At 40.7% G+C, this 23,724-nt stretch overlaps 1 protein-coding gene across 8 annotated transcripts in view; it reads right to left on the reverse strand.

Moving 5' to 3' along the window:
* The window catches only part of LOC148020340 (uncharacterized), a 224,711-nt gene that overhangs the window by 198,085 nt on the left and 2,902 nt on the right, over positions 1 to 23,724 (reverse strand). The gene's annotated exons all lie outside the window — the stretch shown is intronic.

Here is a 23,724-nt window from a genome sequence, read left to right on the forward strand (position 1 = left end):
ATTTTTACATTGCACCGTGTGTTTGCTGCATTGAGCATTGTGTCTATTCATTGATTATTCTAATTTCATTATCTTCTATGCTCATTATCTTCTATGCTCATTATCTCTATGTCAACCCCAACTCTAACTATGCTTCTTTATTAGTTTGTGCATTTATGGTACAATTGTGTTTCTATTCTATAGACGAGCATACCTTTACATGGTATCAAAGCTAGGTGCTCATTGAAGAAACCTAGCTTGATCGAAAAGCCCCATCTTCAGAAACAAAAACTATAGAGGAAAGATAACATCAATCACTTCCACATCTACTCAAACCCCAAAGGAGCCTATGCTAAGAACTGAGCAGGAGCGGCTTCCACATCCAACTCCGCAAGGTTCCAACACAGATGGAGATCCTTCTGACTACATTGGACAAACACGTCCTTATCCTATCATAAACAAGGAGTTGTAGCTGATCGTGGCTCACAAAGCCAAGAAGGTTGAAGAGCTCGATAGAAAGATAGCAATTTGACGATAGCTTCTCCATAAAGGTATATATGGTTCTTTCCCATTAGACGTTGCATATAAATTTGATGATGATGCAGGGCCATTGAGACATCCATCAGGGATGGGGCCCCCTCTTAGAGAAAGAGATTTGGAGTATGTCCTTTACTTTCAATCTTTCCATCTACTCCGGTGCAAGATATACAAGTTTCAACTTTTGTTTCTTCTTCCTCATTTACATCTATTTCTTTGCAGCATTTTGGAAAAGATCATGATAAAGTTAGAGTCCCATGTGTTGATCATGGTAAAAGTACTCTTGAAGATCTATTCTTGTATGTTAATACACAAATAGGTGATTATTAAAAAAATATTGGTAACTCTTCTTCTACTTTCCCTTCTATGAATTTTGCTTCCCAAAGTCAAACTAAGTATGGCGTTTCATCTTCTATGCATTCTACATCATCATCATGATTTCAATTTTCATCTTTAAATCAACAATTAATACATCTACATCCACATCATTTACACCACAATTTCAAAACCCACCCACTTCTTCTATTGCATCACTTTTACCATTCCCACCATTCAACATAGGCATAGCCTTTAGAACCTCTACACCTTTATTTCTGGGTGGTGCTCGTGCACCTTTGGGGAATGATCAGCCTCCACTTTTGGGATGTTCACAGTATGGGTTCCCTACTCTGTTTTTACCTAGGTGTCAACCAGTTGATACTACAGTTCGCCTCCATGCAATTCCTAGTGGATCATCTGGTTATGTTACTATGCCTCAACCAACAATTACACGAGGTTTTGTTAGGATGCTATTAGGAGACCTACAGTGTATTAAGGAACTGTATGCATCCCTCCTATAGACTAGACCAAGTACTCACTTCATTGGACAATCTCTACTAAGTTCCTCAACTTGGGATGAATGTTTTGTTTGTTCAGCAACTTTGCTAATTGGGAGGAATAGTTTTCTTTACAGCAACCATACTCAAGGTCATAGACTCTTAGACTAGTTTAGTGATTGCTCGCAGTGAGACACAACCTAGTGGCCTCTACATGATGACTTAGTTTCTTTTCCAACCAACCGTCAAGGACTCCAAGTTCCACTGCTTCTAGGCTTTGGCCATCAAACGAGAGCCTACAACAATAAGCATCTTTGGTGTTATTGCTTCAAATACCTTGGATATGACTTACTCTATGAGTTGTCATGCCGGCAAATGGTTGAGGGCCTTCCACGCCTCAAACTATCCAAGGATGTCTATCCACTTTATCAACTAGGAAAACAACACTGCACTCCATTTCCTCAACAAACCACACACAAAGCTGAGGAGCCTAAAAGATTGATTCATGTTGATCTTTGCAGGCCAACATCCATTGCCACCCTTAATAGTGCACTATATTTCTTTTTTATAGTGGATGACAACTCTAGATACATGTGGGTGTACTTTCTAAAGCATAAATCTGACACATTCACCTACTTCTCTGCATGGGTGCTTCTAGTACATAACTAAATGAGCCATCGCGTAGGTTGTATGAGGAGTGATAGAGGTAGTGAATTTATGTCCCACGAGTTTGCCGAGTTTCTACAGGAGCACAACATTTCTCACCAACTCACCTCTACTAACTCCCGTTCTTAGAATGGAGTCATAGAGCATAGCTTCCAGACTATGATGAACGTTGCACGCTCTATGTTGTTCGCAACAGAGCTCCCTAAGCGCCTTTGGGTCAATATTGTTAACACTTTAGTGTACATCCTCAACTGGTAACCAACTACAGCAATTCCTAAAATGACCCCCTTTGACGCATTTTTTGACACTCAGCTAGTATTTCCCACTTAGTCTTCGATTGCCGTGCTTCCACGCACACTCCTGATGATAAGATAGAAAAGCTTGCTCATCTCCTAATTCTTTTGACTATTCCTTTGAGGCAAAAGCATATCATTTCTTCAATCCTCGCACTAAGAAGGTGATTATCTAGAGAGAGATCATTTTTTATTAGAGGGGTATTATATACACCACTACGATCTTTGAGCTGATTCCTCCACCTTCCATATCAAAGTTGGTGAGTCAAATCTACTACTCTCCTAATCCACTCACACATTCCTCAGTATCTAGGCCTCCTCCGCAAGACTCACTACCTCGCTTGTACTAGCAGACCATGCGGAATTCAGGGATCCTTCCACCCAACTTCACTCTAGATGGCCCTAGAAGTTCTACTCAGCTTGCACCTAATGTATCATTTGCATCTATCTTTACGGAAAATTATACAATGCATTCTAAGCCAAAGAGTTAGAGGCGGCTCTAAAGCATTCCCAATACAAGAGGCCATGGAAAAGGAGCTTGAGAGTATTGATCGAAATAAAACATAGACCTTGATGGATCATCCAAGCCACAAGAAAGTCATCGGAACCAAGTAGATCTTTAGGACTAAATTAAAAGCCAATGGGACTTTGAATAATACAAGGCTTGCTTTGTAGTGCAAGGTTTTCAACAAAAACATGGTATAGATTATGCGGAGACCTTTGCACCCACAATGGGTTGGCATCATTCCATTTGTTGGTTACCCTAGCCGCTCACCATGGTTGGCTGCTCTATCAAATGGACGTCAAATGTGCCTTCCTAAATAGTTACTCAGAAGAGAAAATCTATAGGGAGCAGTATTCTAAACTTCCGTTTACAAGCCATACGGACAAGGTCTTTCATTTGTGAAAAGCTTTTTATGGGCTGAAGCAAGCACTACGTTCTTGGCTTCATATGATGGATGAGTTTCTTAGAACTCATGGCTATCATTCTACCCCTTATAATCCGAACCTATATCCTTAGAACTCATGGGTTGAAGCAAGCACTGCATTGCTCATTTCATAGGATGAATGAGTTCCTTAGAACTCACGGCTATCATAGGCTAGGTTTTTGCTACCATAGCAAATATAAAGGCCCAAGTTTGTTCTATATTTGAGATGACTAACCTTGGTCACTTGTCCTACTTCTTGGGGATGGAGGTAGTTCAATCTAGGGATAGTATTTTTGTCTCATAGAAAAAGTACAATCTTCCATTAATTGAGCTATATTGTACTAATTAGACACAGCCTGTGGCCATACCTCTTGATCCTACTGCAAATCTTTCAAAGGCTTCCCTAGGTCAACTCTTCAATCAACACACCTATGGGTCAGTTATAGAGGAACTTCTTTGGTTAATTCATACTAAACCAAACCTTGCATACTTTGTCTCATTACTCAATCTCAGTATTTCAATGCACCTAAGATGTCATGTCGGATTGCTTGCATATGTGTGTTGAGATATATTTGGTGTACTTATTCTCATGGTCTGATAGATAGTCATGGTTTGCTTTTGTAGGGGTACACTTATTTGGACTAGGCTAGAGATCCGAACACCCAACATTCTCACAATATTTAGATATTTTCCTTGGGCACGGCTTCCATTTGTCATGTGTTTGGACGAAGGAGATAACTTTATTTAGAGCGTGCATTTCTCTTTTAGTTGGTTTTAGGTGTGTTCACGTTGGCTGAATTATTTTCCAATCTATACATTTCTTTTTCAATGATCTAGACTACGTTCACACTGGCCAAGATGAAGGTAACCAGCTATATATTGGCAATCAGCACTTCTTCATTATTATTTTGCTGATTATCAAGTCGGCCAGTATTTTTGGCCCCAAATTTATGCAGTCAGCCAGTTTTGGGCAAATTTAGCTATTTATAGTTGCCCTTAGTGGCTGGTTATTATTCTACTTTTTAGGTTTTAGCACACTCCAACATTCAGGGATTGTCCTCCATCTCCAATGCTGTCTTCCATCATCAACCTAATCCGGTGCCCTCATTGACACCTTGGGCTGCGTATAGGGATTAATCAGTCCTCTTTATATTCAGCATTCTTTTGGCGTTCAGTGCATATTTTCTTCTCCCATTCTCTTCTTTCATTGTAGTCTTTCTCTTCCCTTCTCTCCATGTTTGTGTTTCCTCTTCCATTCTGCACTCTCACAGTACTAACCCTTATAGGACCTACCAGTTAATTAGAGTAGAGACTTGGATCATTTAGCACTCCTCTTGGTTGCCCTTCCATGATGGTGCTTCATACTCTAGATCAACAACAAGGAGTCTTCTCCTTCCAAGACAAAGTTATTGCCTTCCTTGAGGCGACCTTGGAGGCCATTCGTTTCACAAGCTTTCAACTAGACATACACCGCACTCTTCTTCTTTGGGTGCTTCTCCTTTTCCCAATCACCATCGACATCTTGGGGAGAGAGGGGGCTCTTACTTCTCCTTCCACCATCCGACAATGCCAAGGGGCGGTCTTCTACTTTTGGTGTCTACTGGTTTTTTATTACTTCAAAGACATTATTTTTGTACTTTGTATCATTATCTGTTATTTAAGATGATTATGATTGTAAAAGAGCACCTGGGCAAGTGAACAATTCCCCTATGAGGACATTGTCCAAGTGGCACCATTGCATAGCATTTTGCATGGGCATGACATCTTGCATTACCTATGCATTGGTATTCTATTCTTGTGCATATTTATCCCTTTTTTATCAGAGAGTGGTCAACTCTAGATCCACCCTATTCGCAGTAACTCACATGGCAATCTCCCTAGGCAATCTCTCTATTTACATACCACATATATTTTTCCTCTTCAATGTGTCACAAGGACGTGAAATTTTATTGTTTTGCATAGCATTTGATTAAAAGTCAATCAAATGTGCAAATGTGTCTTGCACATGTCAAGAGCAAGTTAATTATTTCACAATGTGAAATCCAAGAACCCAAAATATTAGTTGATGCCATGGGCAAAAGTTGCAATAAGTTATTCTGACAAGTACTAGGTGATACCCAGTGTCAAATTTGAGCCTAGACCATTTTATTGCTACTATTGTCGATGGTGACACTAGACACTAGGCAGTAATTAATTAATTAATCCCAATCTAAGGGTCAGTAACTGCTCACGGGCACTTGGGAGACAAATTGGCCTAGCCAATTTAATTATTGGATAGTTAAATTAATTTTTTTAGCACTACAATAAATATTTAATTAATTTTCAAAATTAATATTCTAAAAACTAATTTAATAAGCTAGATAATGCTGAAAATGGTATAAGAAGGCTGCCACTGGGAAAAACTTGCCCATGCAAGTAAAAAAAACATTTCTGCAGGCTAGTGGAAGTCTATTCCAACCATTTTGAGAGAGAAGAAGGTTGTTAGAGAGCAAGGAGATGCTGCTAATGTGATTTGCAACAGCCACCAAGGACCAATCCTATAGCAGGCAATAGCAGTTTGGACACCACCAGGTGCAAGTAACAACAACCAAAGGTCTTTCTGGTGCAAGTGACAACATACGAGAGAGAGCAACGGCCTCTCTAGTAGCCCTAAGCTGTAGGTGACAACTTCTATAGCTATTTGAGCGAGGAAGCGGTAGTTTTTCAACCTTTCTCGTGATGAAACTCTAAAATTTGTCTCTACAACATTCTCTCTCATCCTATAGCCATCTCTAAAGTTATCTCAACAAAATCCATTCATTTGAGTCATCAAAGGTGAAGATATTGGAAAATCTATGTTCTAGATCCTAATTTACAACAAAAATTAGGGATTGATTGCCACCTCGAGATGCGTGCTCAAAATTGAGGACCTAGAACTTGAATTCCAGTGACAAAAATTAAAGAATTTCATGAAGATTCAAGAAGGTTGGCCATCCCATATAAGATTTGGGGCTTACTTTGTCTTTCAAGGAGTAGAGTAAAGGCCAATCCCCAAGCAAACCAAGGGCAAATTGGTTTGAAGGATTGCTAATTAGTTTTGACAGCAAGAGGCACTAGGATTAGTAGAGGAAATCAGAGAATCTCAGTTGTACTCCATCCATTTGCAATAAAAGTTATAGAGATACTGCTAGGGCACCAATTTTAAGGCCAATAGGCCATTCATTGTCCAAGATTAAAGTGGTAAAGTGTGCATTTCAGTTTATGTGAACTTTATGCTTACTATAATTACTGTTAAATCAGGTTAATACCACCCTATCCGAGAAGAAAGGCTAGTTTCACATCAACATCCACAAGTAGATAAGATAGTTGGTTTGTTTTGTGTTGTATTGGACCTAATAGTAGGACACAAACCATTACTCAAACAAAGATAGAGAGAGAGTTCAAAGTGATTCCATCCACCTATGTAGGTCCTAGTAGGCCACTAGGTAGTCGATGAGCACCCTTTGTCCAATGCCTTGGCCTCTCTTGGGTGACCCTTTGGGCTTCCTTGGTAAGATAACCATCACCTTCCTCGTCTTGGTAGGTCGCTGGGTAGCTAAAAAGCACCCTTTGTCCAATACCCTAGCTACTTTTGGATGGGATGCCTTGAGGTAATTACGGGCTTGAGGTATCTTGCCAATCCTAATTAGCTTTTTATTACATCTCCAAACCTCAAATTAACCAAAGTTTCATCAAACAATGTGTGGTCCTAAAGAGTGTCTATGTCCCATAAGCCAAAACCCTAATTTGGGAGGATCCACTCATCCATAAATAGACAAGCTGCCCACCACTCAGCCTATTCCTGTTTTGTAGATTGTTGGCACCTGACTCTACTATCCACACCCCATCTACATAGGATATCTCAGTTTGAGCTGCTGTCTACTGTTGGTTTTAGTCAGTGCGTGTTTAATGACACTACCTACCTATTGGCGCTTGCTGTCAAACACTGCGTACTTGTTGGTAACTGCTGATCAGCCATCTTCTTCACCAAATCAAGCTGTGTTTGCTGTTGTACAACTAGTCTCAACCTTTATGTCTACAATCTACTACTTGTCAGCAGCCTGTGTTTACAGTCTACTGCTTATCACCAACCTGCCACCACTGCTACTTGCCGTCACCCTGCCATGTCATCTTCAGCACTTGCATTTACTGCTATCGCCTGGCTGCCAAATCATCATCATTGACTGCATTTACTGCTGTCGTCTGGCTGCCACATCATCATCCCTGGCTGCGTTTACAGATTTGCTGCTGTTTTGCTCTGGCATCTACAGCCTGCTGCATCTCCTAGGTCACTGCGGGTATCACTGCCTCTGTGGACTATCTCATCTATCTACTGTGCTGTTGTAGTCTGTGGTGCTGCTGTAATCTGCAGTCCTGCCATAATTAAGTGTTGTGGAATCTCCTAAATAACTATGGGAGTGGCTGTCGAAGCTGTAGGAAGCTGAGGTGGCACCCCATAGGTGGTCTAAGATCCCTAACCACTCTCCACCATCCCTCTACCTGTCTCAACTTTAGGCTTCTCAGCTCCTATCCATGTCCCTCGTGAGTCGTATGTGCGCTCTCACTATCGCTAGCATTGTCTCCTCTATCTAGCATCGCACCATCTCTAGCGCTACGTTACTCTGTGCCCTAGGTCTACCACCTCCCTCACCTCTGAAGGGGGTCTAGCACTGTCGACTCCTAGGGCACTCCGCTACAAGATGTCCAATCATCCTGCATGCGAAGCACTAGCTTGGGAGTCTTGTGTATGTGATGGGCTAAGTGAGAAAACCCTCGTGGATGGAGGGAATCTTGATGGTCCAAGGGAGGGAATGTAAGGACTCTATGGGAATGATAACTTGAACCAATGGAGATCTATGTGGGCTTTCTGAGACGACATCAGCAAAAGTCCTCTCTCTTTATATGATGTGGACGAATGTGCTACCAATATCGGAAAGGTATGGCGTGAAGTATACATCAAGGTGAAGAAGAAAGATGGTGATGTGGTGCCATCTTCGAGCGATGAGGAGTCCCAACCCTCAATCCATCTGTCGAAGTATGCGACTAAAGATCCAACATCAAGCAGGCTGGTAGCAAGCGTTGCCTCCATCTGCTTAGGCGAGTTGAACTAGAGTCTGAAGCACCCCTTCCCTAGGGGCACCACCTATGTTACCCCAGTTGGGGACCCAGATATACTAGACTATAGTTGTATCGCATGTTTTACACAGCCCATGCGACCGCGATGGTCACCCTCATGTATTCATCTTATTCTGTAATGAAATGACTATTTCCACTTTAAACATGTATTCTATTATCTATCATTTGATGATTTATGGTTTTTGTTATTTAAAAAATCATCTTAATTTTTTTTCATACTAATATCGTATCGTACCTCATAAAATCATAAGGGACTATTTAGTACCGTATTTTATCGTACCTTTCGTACCTAACAACTACGGTTGGGTGCCTATGAAAGCTGATTGGATGGAGTCCTTGGGAATGAGAATGAGCAAATGATCTCCAACCGATCTAAAAGCCAAAGAAAATGCCTCAAGGTTCATCACTCTATCCTTGAGTGCCAACTCTATGCTTGGAGCGAAGTGAATCAACAAAAAGGCATCAGCTAGTGTGTGCCGGGGCCCCACTGGAGCCCCCTAGTGGTGGTGGGGAACCGGCTGCTATCTCATGCAACACACTAGCTCCGTGTGACTATGGTACTGGGACGACTAGTGGTGAGCTCTACTCTGGCAACTCTAGCACTTGAGGAGAATGTGCAAAAGTAGGGGAGATGGATGCAGCTCGAGCAAGGAACTAGATGAAGGTTGTGACTCATGAGGGTGGATGAAGAAACTAAGTATGCATCCATGTGTGTAGCATGGATGTGGCATGGACGGAAGAAAGCACCTAGGGCAAGAGGGCTGATGAGGGCGGTGGCAGGAAGGGATGGTGGTGGGTGAGGCTGTTTAGTGTGGTAGGATGGTGGCAAGGAGGACTCTGAAGGTAGGTGGGAGGCAGGCAGGATAGGTTTCAAGTAGAGTCGAGGATAATGGAGTAGCCTGTTGAACCGGTCCAAGGGTAATGTGCTGGCAATGGTGGTGGACAAGAAGAGGGCTACACATGGATCACCTCCCACCCATCATTCAGTTACACACAACTATGACATAGGTGGCACCTACCGAGGATCTAGGGATGAAGATGGCTTTCTACCAAAAGCATCTTCTACACACCTCCCGATGGCTTTGTTATCCATCTGAAATACATGGATGCACATTTGTCTCATGGATGGTAGATACTATTAGAAGTATAGCATGGGAACCCTATGTAAACAAGGGTACATGAGGGAAGGTGAGGTGTGAATGGACTAAAGGGTAGGGGAAACCCTAAACCTAGCCCTTAATGAGGTTATATAAACATGGCCAAAGGTCACTCTCAGTAGATGAGAGAGTGTACCGGCTGTACCTTGAGCAACATAATAAGCAAGATCTTGTTCTTGTACTTTGAGCCCTCTTTTCTCTCTTATGCACATTTCCATGTTGCCACTCCTAATATTTCAATGTAGTATCAAAGCCATCTCTAAATCCACTGAGCTTCCTCTAACTCCATCTTGACCTAAGTGCACATGAATGTGTGGTTTCTCACTTGAACCTCTCAACCTCCATAGCCAAAATTGACCAGCACTCAATGGAGGACCTAGTGGGGGCAAAGGAGGCCATTTCAGCCCATGTGTTCTTTTGGATAACTCTTTTCCAGATCAAGGCACACCGGCCTGTCGCTTAAAACCTCCACATTGTGTGCTCTATTGCCCAACATTGTAGAAATACCAGCATCAGATGTAGTTTTGGCAACATGACATTCAACATGGTGCTGCGTGCTACGGGCCGCGCAATGTTGGCAGCCTCCATGGGGCATTGAAAGTCCCCCAAGTGGGCCTTCTAACCCTAAAAGGGTTTGGACTTATTCCCCTTTGCTACTCACACAAAGCAAAACCCTAACTGTGGGTCCTGGCAGCCATGAAAGCTTCATTGCGAGCTTTAGGATTTTATTAAACACAGTCACTATTTGAACTATAACAGCGATTCTAATCACTGATTAACTGTCTCTAGCACTCATTGCAGATCTCGAAGCTCCATCTCGGATTTAAACACACTTGGTGGACATCATTAAGTTCATCAAAAGCCGACTTGTAAGCATATACAGTGAGATGAATACTTGTAAACATTGATGCTATATTTCTCAGTCATGATCTTGTTTCCAATCAGTATGTGGAAGATGTTTTATGCTGAATCTCAGTCTTGCAGAGATTAGGTTTTTAGACCTTAAGCATATTCACTGAGTGCTTAACTCTCATCATCTCTCTCTCGATCATTGTAAGGCTATGTTTTAGATATAAACCCATAGACCATTTCATCTTTTATTAAATTATTCTAAATCAATTTCAGCATGCTATCTAAGTATGATGTCATTACTTCTGTTTTTATTGCCCGCCTTGTAAAGGATTAAACACTCCCATTGCCTTTTGCAATCGGTAAGGCCTTCCTATCATGGCCTATGTTGATGTCAAACCTCATATCCGCAAGTTTAATGGGAGAGACTTTCACCCATGGCAAGTATTAGTGAAATATAAAATGATGGAGAAGGGTTGCTAGCCCTTCATCAAAGGGACCAAAGCCATTGACCCATCCAATCCTATAGATGTCGAAGATGATGAAAGAGCCCAAGCCATAATAATGTTGCACCTGGATGAATCCTTAATCCATCACATTGATCAACTTACAACTGCAAAGGAGAAGTGGGATGAGCTCAAGAAATTGTATGGTGCAAGAAGAAAGAACTCCAAAATCTTCCTCAAAATAGAGTTCTTCAGCTTGGAATACAAGCAAGGAGAAGACTTGGAAAAGTTCATTTCTCGCATGAAAGGACTTATGGCCCAATTAGCTTCACTACAAGCTCCAGTTGTTGAAGAAGATGCCATTGCAATACTTTTAAAAGCTATAAGGAAAGTTTTTTCAACTCTTGTAACTACCCTAACAAATGTATGTTGGGTGTAAAGGCCCTTCGCTACACTTCCCGTGTATATATTTTACTTGTACGGAAGTGTGAACTATCTTTTCTCTAACCCACCGCGTGGGTCCACCATAACCTGTGACCACTCATCAGTGGCCAGCTCCAATGCTACAACAGGACAAGTGCTACAATAGGACAATCTTGTAGATCTTTTCACAAAGACTTTGCCTTGAGAGTAGTTTGAATCTTTTTGCAAAGCTTTGGGCTTATTCCCCTTTGTGGATTTATCATAGTCTACCAAGCTTGGTACTTCCTTGCACATGAGCACTAAGTTTTGTTCACCACATCACCCCTAGGGGAAATTTGTTCTTAAGACTATAGTGGTGCTTTTTTAAATCTCTAGGAGGTCTTTTTTCATTCACCTTGTATATATGCCTATTTGCTCTAGGGTATTGTATAAATGTACTGTACCCTAAAATATAAATACATTCTTTCATTCTTTGTGTGTGCCACACTGGTACACCCCCAACTCAAGTCTCTACTCTCTCTGCACTCTCTACTGCTGAACACACTCCATTCTCGCTGCGCACACCACTTGGGCATTTTCGCATTCCTTCAAACTGGTATCAGAGCTTCGGCTAAGGTGTACGCGCTTCCCGGAGCCCGTGCGAGACATCGCCAGCGCTTCACTCGTAAGAAATCAGCAAGTCGTCATCTCTGCTGGTCAGGCGAGAGCACGCGCGAAACGGGCGACAGTGCTGCAGGCTCGTTTTTGCTCAATCTGTAACCAGACAGGTCAGGCGCAGCCATTCTAGGTCAGCACATGTCAGGTCGTCATCTTTCCAGGTCATGTTTTTGTTCAGGACAGTCAGGCGACAGTGTTCAGGTCATGTTTTACACAGGCGACAGCTGGATAGACAGTCGCCAGGTCAGAAACAGGTCAGCGTGGATAGGCGACAGTCAGGTGACAGCTGACGTGGTCAGCGTGGACAGGCGGCAGTTTGTTTCTAATCAGCGTGATTAGTCGACAGGTCACGACTGTCATTTTTGCAATTTTTTGTGGCTTGTCACATTAAAACAGGCACCAATTCGCGCGCGCAAGCACAATTCTCAGATTTGTGCAGATTTGAGCCAGAAAATTTGGGGCTTTTCCAGATTTAGTGCTGTTCATGCATAATACAGACATCTGCGTCAAAATTGCAGACATTGTGCACGTATAAATTGGGGATTTCGCCAAATTTGGTGAAATTTTGCTCGTTTGAGTAAAATTTCTCAACATTGGACCCATAAAATTTGGGCCTTTTGCTGTATTGGTGAAATTTTGCTCAGCTAAGTCAGATTGGTTGACATTCGTGCACACTTGGACCCGGAAAATTTGGGGCTTTTGCAAAATTTTATGAAATTTTGCTGAATTTGCCCGTTTTATGCTCTCGGGAACATGTATTAATGCAATTGGGGCAGATTTATTGCAGAAAATTTAGGGCTTTTCACATTAGTGATGTATTTTGAGCCGATTTGTGCTTTGACAGTGGAATTACAGCAAATTCACTGCTAAGTGGGAGAAATTTGGACTTGGGATGTATCAAATGTTATGAAAAGGCAGCTTCTCTTGGTACATGTATTGCTGAATGCTCATTGTGCAATGAAACAGTGGCACATACAGCACTCGGGTTATTGCATTTGGGCATTACGGTGATGTATTATTGAAGTGGGAGCTGTCTTGTATGCATATGTATCAGATTTGCTTTGTGTATATGCTGTAATCAGCCCTTTGAACTGAAATTACAGCAAAATATCTGCTTCTTGGGCACACTTTGAAGTGCAAGTTTGTGTATTTGCTGTTATATACAGCAACCTTGCTATTGGCTGATTGCATTCAGCATTCTATTGCAGAAATTTATTGCTGAAAAATGGCTGGAAGTGCATCCACTGCTGACACAAATAATCTTTTTAAGATTCGCAAATTTGATGGCAATGCCTTTGATCTTTGGAAAGATCGTATGTAGGGTATCCTTTTTCTGAAGGATTGTGAAGATGCTTTGGCAGAACAAAAACCTGCTGCTTTGTCAGATGAAGATTGGGCTAAAATGAAAAAAAAGGCCATTACTTACATCAAAATGGCAGTTACTAATGATATCTTGGTTGATATCAAGGGACTCAACAGTGCATATGCAGTTTGGGAGAAACTCAAGGCTACGTATGAGAATACTACTCCTGTTAATCAGGTCCATCCCATGCGAAAGTTAGTCAACTTAAAGCTTGATGAGTCTAAGCCCGCCTTAGAGCATTCGGCTGCATTTACAAGTATTTTGAGTCAGTTCCAGGATGCAAGCTTGCCAGCTTTTGATCCTAAGCTAAAGGCTATCTTCTTGCTCATGACTTTGCCAGATTCATGGGAAGCATTGGTTGTGTCATTGAGCAACAACCCCAACTTGACATTTGATGGTGTACGTGGTTCTATCCTCAATGAGGAGATTAGACGCAAGTCTAGTGGGGAAAACAGTGGATCAACCTATAATGTTAGAGGACGGATTGAAAAGAAGTCAAATGCTGCAAATAAGCATAAAAATCGCAGCAAAAGCAAAGAAAAACAGCAAGATGTCACTTGCTATCAGTGTGGATGCAAAGGGCATAAAAAGTCCGATTGCAAGTACTATAAGAAGGAGCAAGAACGCAAGAAGCAGGCTAATGCAAAAAGCAAAAAGAATGAGAAGGATAGCAGCTCTACCCCTAAAGAAACAGAAAAGGCAAATATGGTATCTAGTGTTGTCATTGAGGAGATAGAAGAATATAAAGATGCTGATTTGTTGGTTGCATCTTCAAATCTACATGCTATGACAGTGGAAGACATGTATATCACTAAAAGAAATGTGATAGATGCCTTATTATCTACTCATGATGGTTTGTCATAATCATGGATTGTTGACAGTGGTGCCTCATTTCATGTAACTCCATCTCTGGAGTGTTTTTCTACTTATGCAGCAGGTTATCTTGGGAAAGTTTACCTAGGGAATAATCATGCATGTGATATTGAAGGAGTGGACACCATACACTTGGCTCTTGAAAATGGCCAGGAATTGATTCTTCATGATGTTAGGTATGTACCTGGCATTAAGAAGAGCTTGCTTTCTGTTGGGCAGTTAGATAGCAGGGGTTACTACACTACCTTTGGTGGTGGAATGTGGAAAATACAGAAAGGATCTATGCTGGTCACTAGAGGTGGTAAAAAGGGAACTTTGTATTATCTTCATTGCAAGGCACTTCCTGGAAAGTTTGTTGCAGTTGCAAAAGTACAGTCACACATGGAGCTATGGCATAAGCGTCTTGGACACACGAGTCAAAAGAGTTTGGATGCACTTTCTTCACTTGGAAGAGTTGATGTGAAAAACTCAAAGCTTGACTTTTGTGATGATTGTGTCTTTGGAAAACATATAAAGAGTTCATACTCTCATGGAGCCTCTACGAAGGTATATATCTTGGATTTAGTCCATTCCGATGTATGTACCATGCCAATAAAAACTCATAGTGGTTTCCGTTATTTTATGTCTTTTATTGATAACCACTCTAGAAAGCTATGGGTTTATTTGCTTAAGCAGAAAAGTGAGGCATTGGATGCTTTTAAAAGATTTTATGCATTTGTTAGTACTCAAAAGGGCTTAAAACTGAAATGCATAAGAACAGATAATGGGGGAGAGTACGTATCTAAACAATTTAATAGTTTTCGTGATGAAAATGGGATTAAACGAGAGCTTACAGCCCCTTATAATCCGTCATCTAATGGTGTGGCTGAGCGAATGAATCGCACTTTATGTGAGAAGATTCGGTGCATGCTGTCCACAACTAATCTCCCGCAATTGTTTTGGGGAGAGGCACTTAAAACCACGGTGCATATTTGCAACCAATCTCCACATCGTGCACTTGATAGTGGCATCCCTGAAGAGGTTTGGTTTGGCAAACCTGCTTCATATGACCACTTAAGGGTTTTTGACTGCAAATGCTATGTGCATGTGCCTGTTGATAGCAAAACCAAACTTGATATGAAATCCCTCAGAGGCATTTTCATGGGTTATGGAGATGATGGTGAAATGGGTTATAGAGTTTGGGTTCCAAGCATGAAAAAGGTGCTACGCAGCCGAGATATGGTATTTAATGAATTAAAGCTGCTGAAAAATGCCACATCTAGTGATGTAGACAAAAGGAAAGTGAAATTTCAACATGATCAGCCACTTAAACAGCCATCAGCCACTGAAAATTCTGCTCCATTTGATGCTGGTTATGATAATCAGCGTGTCATTATTGAGCCAGATGCAAATGGGCAGCAAAGGGATGTTGAAAATCAGTTTGGGCAACAAAATCAGCATGCTGAACATCAATTACAGCAGCCTGAAAATTTGTTACAGCAACCTGAAAATGCAGTTCAGCAGCCAAATAATGAGGTCATTGACATTCCTTAGGATGTAGATCCATTGCCTACACAGATCATTGGGTGAGAAGGTCTACACGTGTCAGGAGACCCATACAGAGATTTCATCCCTGTTTGGACTGCATTTTACTCACAAATGAGGGTGAGCCTCTTACATATAAAGAGGCATTGTCATGTGAGTTAAAGAAAAAGTGGGAGCAAGCTATGCAGGAAGAAATGAAGTCATTGTATCAGAATGATACTTGGGATTTGGTTTCATTGCCCAAAGATAGGAAAGCTATTCCTAACAAGTGGGTCTACAAAATCAAATGTGTGGATGGCAAACCCAAATACAAAGCCAGGCTTGTGGCTAAAGGTTATACTCAGAAAGAGGGGATTGACTTTCAGGAAGTTTTTTCACCTGTTGTCAAAATGACCACTCTTCGGGTATTGTTTGCTATTGTTGCATCTATGGATCTTGAAGTTGATCAAATGGATGTTAGAACTGCATTCCTGCATGGTGATTTAGAAGAAGAGCTATATATGAAACAGCCAGAGGGCTTTGTTATGCCAGGAAAGGAGCATTTGGTGTGCAAGCTTAAGAGAAGCTTGTATGGTTTAAAACAAGCTCCTAGACAGTGATATAAGAAGTTTGATGCCTTCATGCTCTCACATGGGTTTAAAAGAAGCAATGCAGATCATTGCTTATACACAAAGAAGGCTGATGATGGAAGCCTTATTATCCTTGTGCTTTATGTGGATGATATGCTTATTGTTGGTAAGCATAAGAGCCAGGTTAATGCATTGAAAAGACAGCTGAATTCAGCCTTTTCCATGAAGGACTTGGGTGCAGCTGAACATATTTTGGGCATGCGTGTGACGAGAGATAGAGAGCAGAAGCTCTTATTTCTCTCACAAGAAAAGTACATCAACAAAGTGCTTGATCGTTTCTCTATGACAGATGCTAAGTCACTTGGTGTTCCATTACCACCATACCTTAAGCTTAGCAAAGCTGATTGCCCAAAAGATCACATGGCAACCAACTCTATGAAGGGTGTTCCTTATGCTTCAACTTGTGGATCACTCATGTATGCTATGGTTGCCACTAGACCTGACATTACTCATGTAGTGGGAATTGTGAGTAGGTTTATGTCGAACCCTGGCAAAGCACATTAGGAGGCAGTGAAATGCATCTTTCGATACCTTAAGGGCACACAAAGAAAATGTATTTGCAATGGAAAGGGTACATTAGATCTACAGGGATATTGTGATGCAGACATGGCAGGTGACTTGGATACTCGCAAGTCTACTAGTGGGTATATATTTACCTTGACTGGTGGGGCAGTTTCTTGGTGCTCTAGATTGCAAAAGATAGTAGCACTTTCTACCACTGAGGCTGAATATATTTCAGCCACCACTGAAGCTTCGAAAGAAGTTGTTTGGCTTGGTCGCTTGGTCAAGGATTTTGGGCTGCCCACCAAAACACCTGTACTTGGATGTGATAGCCAGAGTGCTATATGTCTGGCTAGGAATGCCATGTTTCATGCACATACTAAACATATTGATGTACGGTACCACTTTATCAGACAAGTTCTGGATGATGGTCTAGTCACACTGACTAAGATCAACAAAACACAAGATAACCCTGCAGATGCTCTCACAAAAAATCTTGCAAAGGCTCAGCATGAGCATTGCATTCGACTAGTGGGAGTTGGTTAAAGGTTTGCTCATGACCTTTAAGTGGGAGGTTGTTGGGTGTAAAGGCCCTTCGCTACACTTCCCGTGTATATATTTTACTTGTACATGTGACCGCACTCTTGTGGGTGTAAATGTACCGTACCCTAAAACATAAATACATTCTTTCATTCTTTGTGTGTGCCACACTGGTACACACCCAACTCAAGTCTCTACTCTCTCTGCACTCTCTATTGCTGAACACACTCCATTCTCGCTGCGCACACCACTTGGGCATTTTCGCATTCCTTCAATGTACTCATCCAGTCTTGTTTGGATGAGGAGAAAAGAAATCAAAAGGAAGGCAGCACCAACTTAGCATCTACCTCAACAACCCGTAATCAACTCTTAGTCCATATAGTTTCTACTAAATGTTCCTTTTGCAATAAAAAGGGACATATTGTAAGCAACTGCAGAAAAAAAATATACCAATAAGATGAAGTGCAACAAATGTAAGCAAACAGGACATATCACCAGTAAATGTCCTAACTCCACTAAAGCACCAAAAGAACTGGAAGCCAACTATGTCTCCAAACCACCTAATGACCATCTTTTCTAGTATCCTTTGTATCATCTTTCCATAAACATCCTTGTAGCCTACTTTATAAAGGAATTCCACTAATTGATTGAGAGGGGAAACATTTCCATGCTATGCAATGTCACCTTGGCATTAAGGGGGGGTGTTAGAAGTATAGCATGGAAACCCTATGTAAACAAGAGTGCATGAGGGAAGGTGAGGTGTGAATGGACTAAAGGGCAAGGAAAACCCTAATTCTAGCCCAAAGTAAGGCTATATAAACATAGCCAAAGGTCACTCTCAGTAGATGAGAGAGTGTACCAGTTGTATCTTGAGCAACTTGATCAGTAAGATCTTGTTCTTGATTTTTGAGCTCTCTTTTCCCTCTTGTGCACATTTCCACGTTGCCATTCTAATATTGCAACAGATACAATGGAGGCAAAGGCGACCAAGTGAGGGAGGTGAAAGTTAATGGCGACCAGATAAGGCAAGTGGCAAAGCCCAATAATAGAGGCATCACACTGAACAGGGACCTGTCAAAAGGTTATCGCATATTGCATCAGTTGTTTTGGACGTTTCCTCAATGTTTCATGTTGCATTCCTCAAGCAAGGGGACTGCTTGCTCTCTCAGTTGTCTAGCCCTTGTCGGCATTGAAATGCTAAGGCTGTATTTATTCATTATTCATTCATTCATCTTCAATGTTCATTGTCTTTGAGTTACCCTAACCCTACTAAGTTATTTTATCAGTCTGTGCTTTGTCATATGATTGTATTTGTTATTATTTCTTTACAACTCCTTCACTCTACACTGCGTGTTTTGTATTTTCTTAGTTTCTCTCCAAAGTTCAGTTATTAGTGTGTTTGCATACATTTTGTGTTTTCTCTACAAACCCTAGAGTGTTCTCCTTACATGAAGATGACACAACACCAAACAAATTTCTTGCACCTTTCTCAAGATGAATTCATGATGCACCTAGCATATATGAAAACACACCTCTCACACAGTCTTGAATGTGGCATTGGCCAAATCTACATCTTATCACACCAATTACGAAAAACTACAAGAAGATATGTGGTTACTACAACAAAAGTCACAACTCTATGCCAAGTGAGACACCCCAACATCTAAGGAGGTAACCTCACTGCCCTTATTGCCAACAAATCTAAAAATTTAAACTAGAGCAGATACTGCAATACCCCATGAAGAGAGATACTTGGATAAGCAAACAATACAACTTGTAAGATCCAAGTACAGCAATGGAGTAGAAAGAAGTGAACTCCATTGGATAAGCAATGGATAAGCAAACAATACAACTTGTAAGATTGAAGTACAGCAATGGAGCTGATATCCCCTACATGTAGCCTCTCTCTGACAAAGTGACATTGTATCTCAATGTATTTCATGCGTACATGAAACACTAGATTCCATGCTACTGCAATGGCACTCTGACAGTAAATAAAGGAGTAGGCTCCATGACAAATACATCAAGATCAGCCAACAAATGTCTCATCCATACACATTCAACTGTAGTAGTGAAAGCTGCCTTATACTCAGCTTGATACGACAATGTGGCAACAGTGGACTATTTCTTGCTAAGCCAAGAAATGCAAGAAGAGCCAAGAAAAAAACAATTGCCACTAGTAGAGTGACGAGAATCAAACTCATCAACCCAATCTGAATCACTATAAGCATGTAATTGCAATAGCCCCCTCTTGGCATAAAGCAGTCCAAGAGTCCTAGCGCCCTGCAAATAACAGAAAAAATGCTTCACAGCTTGCCAACGTGACATGCATAGGTTGTACATATATTTGCTTAAGGGTAAAACTGCAAACTAAATATCTGGCCTTGTGTTGCATAAATAAACGAGGCAACCAACATATGTATCGATGTCAAACATATCATCGTGCAAAGACAACTTTAGTCTAGTCTCCATTGGTGTGCTTACTAGCTTGCAATCTTGGAAGCCAAATCTCTCAAGGAGTTCACCAATATATCTAGACTATGACAATCTAGTGCCTCTAGCATCATGAATAAAGTGAGTGTCCAAATAGTAATGCAAAGGCCCCAAATTTGATATATCAAAAGTTTGATGCAAATTTTTCTTAAATACTGAAATTTGATCAACATGTGTCCCTATGAGCAAAAGACTATCCACATAAAGACAAATGACCAGCAAGGATCCCCCCTCTTTGCATACATAAAGAGTAGACTCTAATGGGTTGTTTATGAATCCTTGGTTGAGTAAGAAGACATCAATTTTTGCGTACCAAGCTCATGGAGCTTGTTCCAAACCATACAAGCCCTTTTTCAGTTTGCATACCAAGTGCTCAGATCCTTTAACTGCAAAACCAATGGGTTGTTGTACATACATTTCTTCTTGAAGTTTCCCATGTAAAAATGCAGTTTTAATGTCAAGTTGGTGCACAATCCAACTATAATGGGTAGCCAATGCAATCACTGACCTCATAGTGGTCATACGGAATGTAGGAGCAAATGTCTCCTCATAATCAATGTTTTTCTTTTGCACATAGCCTTTTGCCACAAGCCTAGCTTTGTACTTATCAATGGATCCATCCACTTTTTGTTTTGACTTATAAATCCACTTAGTGCCATTGGCTTTCTTCCCAACACGCAATGTAACTAAATCCCATGTTTGATTCTTCACAATAGAATCATGTTCAGCTTGCATTGCTACCATCCAATGCACACTCTATTATGTATACTCAAAAGAATCAGACTCATCATTATCATGTGTGTTTGCTGCCATAATAAATTCCATAGCATTAGCATAATCATGTAGACGTATTTGTCTTCAAGTACGACCAACAAGAGGAGCATTCAAATGACTATCTTCCATAGTCTGCAAATACCATCCAGGTATGTCCCTAGCTTCCTAATTATGTACATGCTCTTGTTGAACCTATTATTCAACATCTTGTTGAATATTCTAATCGACCATATGCTGAATTTCTGCATTATTTAATTGAGCACCTGGCTGAACATTTTGTTCATTAATGGAGCTCTAGTTGTATCATCAAAAGAAACGGACAGCAGCCCTTCAAACACATCTTTTGCAGCCTGTTATGGTCATAACCAGCAAGAGATAATTCTAATTTCTCATCAAAAATCACATCTCTACTCACAAAAACTTTTTTGGAGACAAGATCATACAATCTGTACCCTTTACTTTCACTTCTGTACCCCACAAGTATACATTTGACAACCTTATTGTCTAACTTTTTCTCAATGCTTTGGGAATATGAGCATATACAGAACACCCAAAGGTATGAAAGTGACCAACTAAAGGTTTACAGCTGTTCCAAGTCTCAAAAGGCATAATAATTTTAAATGCTTTAGTAAGGCACCTATTCAAAACATAACAAGCACACATAACTGCTTCCATCCAAAAAACATGAGGCAATTTCTTAACTTTCAGCATACATCTAGCCATCTCCATGAGAGTGACCGATTCTTCCTTTCTGCAAACCCATTCTACTATGGATTATATGCAATAGTAAACTAATATACAATACCTTTTTGCTTTAGAAAGAAATTCAGCAATAAAGACATATGTTCCTTCCCTCGCTCCCAACGAAGAGTCTTAATCTTACAATCAAATTGATTTTTCACAAGTGCAGTAAAAGCCAAAAATGCATCATACCCTTCTGACTTTTTAATCAATGAAAAAACCCAACAAAAACATGTAAAGTCATCAATGAAGATAAAGAAGTAAAAACACCCACCCAATGACTTTATCTACATGGGTCCACATATATCTGAATGCACAATCTGCAACCTAGCCTTAGCTTTGGAAGCAACATCACAAGCGAAAGAAAACCAATGCATTTTTTCACAAAATATATCCCTCGTAAATGTGCTCCAAAGATCTCTCCAAGAGAAGTAAGCCTTTCGGCATCTGAGCATGCTGCATAAGCATCAGACTACCATAATTCACATGCCCCATACAAGCATGCCATAACTCTACCTATCATATAGCAAAAGTAAGAGTAGATGCCAAATAAACTGACTGATTAAGAAGGTGAGTATCTAACTCATAAAGTCCATGACATAATGTGCCAATGAGCACCAAAGTCAAGAATTCCTTATCCCTGACCATACATTTGTCATCATCAAAAGTGGCCTGCATTCCACATTTTTCTAAAGAAGAAATGGACAAAATTTTCTTCTTTATTCCTAGCACATAGAAAGCATCATGAAACGGAGAGTAGAACCATCAATGGCTTTCAAAACAATCTCTCCAATGCCTCTAATAGGATAAGATGCATTGTTGGCACATTGTACTGATTTGCCAACAAGAGCTACAACAATAGAAGTAAATAAATCCCTACGGAATGTAATGTGCTTAGAATCACCATTGACAAAAAAAACCAAGTACTAGCATCCTCGGTAGAGCTAAATAACTGCAAGTATAAAAACAATAGTCACGGTCAATGACAAAAGACGGGGACTTTATGGCAGTAGAAGTAGAAGGTGCATCTAAAACTGACATCCCAGACTCCTTTTTTTCCTTGGCAATGTGTTTCCTACATTCTGTGATATAATAACCTAGCTTTTTACAATAATGGCACTTGCCCTTCTTAGCTTGTGTATCCCTCTGCTTCTTGTTGTTCTGTGAAGTTCCAAAAATTCTAGAACTCTGCGAGTATTATTGGGCTGATTGCCCTTACCTTTCTACTTTGCCACGAAAGCTTATTCAAAGCTACTACATCCGCATCACTATTCTTCTTTGTTTGCTTTTCTTCCAGCAATAAGCGAATCAACTAAAGAAAAGTAAGTGATTGTGGAGAAACCCGCATTGTAAGATTCAATGGAGTGTGAAAGGCCGAATAAGATGGTAGCAAAGAGTTCAAAGTAGTAGAAATCATATGAGCATCAGAATAATACTCATCTGCATTGATCAACTGCTCGCACAAGTCCTACATTTTATTAAGGTGATCTTCCATAGCATCACCTTCTTCCATCTTCACATTTTCAAGCTCCTTCAAAAAAAAGAAATGCATGCCTTATTCTTACCACCAAATATATGCTCAAGTGTAAGCCATGCTCCTCGTGAAGTAGTGGCAAAATGAATATGCTGGATATCGATCACTGAACTGCCAATGAAATAAGTGACAATGTTTGGGCATCCCTAGTGTCCCAAGCCCTCTTAGCAGCTGTTCTTTGGGGTGGTGGCTGTGCGGCAACTTCTTGCCTTTGTCCATGTCCTGCTATTTGTTGAAAGGTTGCTACTATATCCTCTTGCCTTTGTCCATGACCTCTTACTTGTGGAGGGTTTGCACGAGCCAAATCACCAAGTCGTACTTCTTCCCCACTAACATAATCCCAAAGACCTTTTGCAACAAGCACATTTTTCATCATAAAGGATCACAGAGAATAGTTGTTGCCATCCAATCTATCCTCTTTCAAAACATAAGTGAAGACATTATTCTATCCATGAGTTGCCATGATAAATGTCACTTAATCGAATGCAAAAAGAGCAATTGCAAAGGCTGGCTGACCTGGAAATCTTCAAGTTCCCAGAAATTACAGCAAATGCCAAGCTATAATCGACCAAATTTAGTCAAAAGAACCACCAAATCGTATCACACTTAACCAAGACTGCCTCGATGTGCTGAAATTTTCCAAATTTCAGTAAACAACATGCTGTCCAAGGCAATAAGAGTGCTCAGCAGCACTAAAAACACAAAAGCCCCAAAATTTGACTGTCCAATGTGCATAGTTTTAGTCAATTTCAGGCTAAAAACACATTACATGTGCAATGTCTGCTAAAAGGACAAAAACCCCCTGTAGTACATGTGCCTAAATAAATTCAACCAATGACTGTTGGTT

This window comes from Lygodium microphyllum, chromosome 19 (genome assembly GCF_053477565.2).
Source record: "Lygodium microphyllum isolate KBCC chromosome 19, Lygodium_microphyllum_v1.1.10, whole genome shotgun sequence".
Classification (NCBI taxonomy): Eukaryota; Viridiplantae; Streptophyta; class Polypodiopsida; order Schizaeales; family Lygodiaceae; genus Lygodium; species Lygodium microphyllum.